At 42.6% G+C, this 3549-nt stretch overlaps 1 pseudogene; it reads right to left on the bottom strand.

Annotated features, from left to right (window-relative positions):
• Positions 1 to 777: 777 nt before the first annotated feature.
• Positions 778 to 1163, bottom strand: LOC130859034 (60S ribosomal protein L36a-like; annotated as a pseudogene).
• Between the last annotated feature and the right edge of the window lie 2386 nt (positions 1164 to 3549).

Genomic DNA, 3549 nt, shown 5'->3' with positions numbered 1-3549 from the left:
CTCTCACACTAAATTGACTGGATATAGAATTCTACATTTGAGCCAATTTCCCCTCAGAACTTTGAAGTGCTTGCCTCACTGTTTTCTAGCTTTTCTTTTTAGCAGTGACAAGACTGGCCAGGCTGCTGTATTACCCAACTGCAGGCAGCACCGTTTGTGCGGTGGTCTTATATGATTGGTCCCTTGGGAGCACAGTGTGACCTGCTCCCCCAGGGAATATAAAATCATGGGGGCCCTGAGCCTGACAATTATTCGATTTTCATTCCTTCATAAGAATATGGTTTTTGTTTTCTTTCTGAAAGTCTTCAGAGGTTTTCTCTTTATTCTTAGGGCTCTGAAATATTTGTAGGATGTGTCTGTATGTGGGTCTTTTTAAGTCAGCACTTCAGCACATGTTGGGCCTTTTAGCTCTGGTGAATTTCCTCCTTCACCTTACTTTCTGTCTCCTACCTTTCCTCTTCCTCCTCCTTTTCCTCTCTTCATTTCCCTTGCTCTCTCTTTTTGTACTGCTTGTGGGGGCATCTAAATGACTTATCCAGTCTTATCTTTTCCATTGTACTTTCTGCCGCTGCTCCTGAGCTTCATTCTCAGAAATTTACTTAGCTCCGTTGGCCCCTCACTAAGTCAGCCTTGAGTTTTTCCCAGTCTGTCGATCTGTTCACTGTTTTGTTGTAGGGGTTGTATTTTTTTTTTTTTTTTAATTTCCCAAGGAGAATTTTATTGACACTAGTTTATTTCCCTTCAAAAAAAAAAAAAAAAAAAACCCAACTGAAATTAAGTAAACAATCTCAAATTTTTATTGTCTTCATAATAAAACAAAATATGAAGCTCAGAACTGGATCACTTGGCCCTTTCTCTTCTTGTCTCCTCCCAGCTCAAAATGCTTGCATCTCTTAATAGCCAGCATTCTCTTAGATCTGCAATTGGGCTCAACACATTCAAGCCTCAGCACAATCTTCTTTGTAGTTTTAGCCTTTTTCCGGAAAATCGGCTTAGTCTGCCCACCCTAGCCACTCTGCGTCCTGTCAGAACGCCGCTTTCCCTGGGCGTACAGAGAATCCTTACCCTTCTTGTACTGTGTCACTTTGTGGGGTTGGTGTTTGCCACACTTCTTACGGAAAGTCCGGCGGGTTTTAGGAACGTTCACCATGTTTGCGAGAGCGCTGTCGGCACGGAAAGTGTAGGGGTTGTATTTTTCATTTCTATAATCTCTACTTGTTCCTTGCACAGTCACTTATTCTTGTTTTTCTATTAAATGTCTCCTTTGACGTGAATTTTCTGTTGAGTTTGGGGCCTCTATTTCATAGCTTTTCCTTCAGTGTTTGGTAATTTTTTTTTTTGTCATGTTACTATTTGAAAATTCTTATTTCTCTCTTGGTGACTCTAGGCGCTGTTTACAGCAGCGTGCCCCTGGCAGTTATGGGGGGGGGAGTCCGTGAAGCCGCGGTACATGGGGATGGTTTGGCGTCAGGGCATTTGGGTCCTCATTCCTCCCAGAGAACAAAAGTCACCAGGGTGTTGGCCTCCTCCAGCTCGAGCACCCACTCTGTGTGCCTCCCGTACAAGCATTTCTACTTTAGAAAATAATAATCACGGTTTAGGTCAGTCTAGGGAAGAGTCACATTCTTCAGTCCTGCTGTTCTTAAGGAGATGGCTAGAGAACTCAGAGCCTGCTCTGCTTCTCTCCTAGCGCTCATGTGAGGAGAACTTCTAGGCACCCCAAACAAATGACAAAGATTAGTGTGACCCTCTAAAATCTAAAGGATACAGGGGCGATGCTCCCCTTCATATCTCCACTTAGTTCACCAGTTTGGCTCCTGCAGAACCTAGACAGATTCTGGTCTACCACAACCTCAGCCAAATAGTATTTCCAATTGCAGCTTCTGCATCAAAAACCTGTGGGATCTTTGCTAGGGTATATGAACATAGCCACAGGTAAATGGTATGCAGCCAATGAGCTGCCAATTGCATTTTTTTCCCATCCCTGTCACAAAGAGGATCAGAAAACTGTTCACTTAGAACAGACAAATATATACATTTACAGTTTTGCCCCAGGATGGTGGCAACTCTTCTGTCCTTTTTTTTTTTTTTTTTTTAAGGACTTTTATTGAGATATATTTGACATACAATAAACTGCATATATTTAAAGTGTACAATTTCATGTTTTTTCTTATTATTAATGTATATATGGCAATCCCAGTCTCCCAATTCATCCCACCCCAATCCCCCTGTCCTCTGTTATAATATGGTCAGAACAGACCAGGACTTGCTGGACTCTCCACAGAACCTCACATTGGTTCACTCTCTGGAGCATGTCAGTTAGGGGGACTTTGTAAGACACAAGCCATCCAGATGAGGGAAATAAATCCATAATACAAAGATTCTTGGACCTATCACATCAGTACATTCGGTAGAGGTTTGGATATCTGGGGCATCAAAGGACACATGATCATATTTTGAATTTCCTATGATGAAGAAGGCAACACAATGCCTGGTAAGCCTTTTTTTTTCTCCTTTTCTTTTCTTCTTTTTTTTTGGGGGGGGGGGGGCAGAAGATTCCACACTTAGGAATACTACTCTACTACTCTAAGCTATATGTCAGGTGATGCACAATAGCCCTGCTTCTTTGGCCATACGGCCTGAGTTTCCTATTGTATTAGAGGGATTTGGTGGTGGGAAGAGATACCATTTGGCATTTATGTCAAGTCCCAATGGAAGAATCACAACATAGATCCCTAGGGTCCTGGAGCAAAACTATAACATCTACAGTGGAGAACTATACACTTTTCAAAAATAATATCAGGCATGCTACTCGGCCCTTGTGGAGACTAAATGCCTGACCATGTGATATCAAGTGATCACATAGCCAGAATTGCCCATCCTGAGCTGAGAGACTATATACGTGATACAATTGGATAGTTTATGGTAAGACGGAGGTGGCACATTCAAGATTAAGCATGAGAAAGACTGGAAGCACATGCACGCTGCACAAGCCTAGATCCATATAACATCCATCACAGTTTCATCAGCACCTCTCCCTCAGTTCACACCTATGACTGCATACTGGTTCCCTGATGACTGACTAACGGAGGAGAAAAAATTCAGTCTTGCCTTGTGGATGGGTTGGGTTTATATAGATGCAAGCTGATGTGGCTGGCAGCTATACCAGGGTCCCCGTCAGAGGAGACCTTGAAAGAAAATACTGAAGGCAATGCTTCTAATGAATGGAACTTTGGATGGTGCACTTAGTCATTTTATTTGAGAAGAGGCATATTCTGAAGCTAGAACATATACAAGCTCGTGACTTGGCTAACTGGATAGGGACCTGGAAGATCTGTAGTAGAGGCAAATGAGTGGATATGTGCACGTGGGTGCACAGTATGAAAATATTTGTACCACATGTAATGTACTCAGAAAGCATTCACTGTGGAAGAGGCATTAAACAATCAGGTAGACCAAAAACTCATCCAGTTGATATCAGCCAGCCTCCTCTTCATCTACAACCATGCTGTCTCAATGGGCATATGAATGAATAGCTGGGACAGCAAG

Source organism: Hippopotamus amphibius, chromosome 8, assembly GCF_030028045.1.
Source record: "Hippopotamus amphibius kiboko isolate mHipAmp2 chromosome 8, mHipAmp2.hap2, whole genome shotgun sequence".
Taxonomy (NCBI): domain Eukaryota; kingdom Metazoa; phylum Chordata; class Mammalia; order Artiodactyla; family Hippopotamidae; genus Hippopotamus; species Hippopotamus amphibius.
This window is presented reverse-complemented; position numbering and strand designations above follow the sequence as displayed.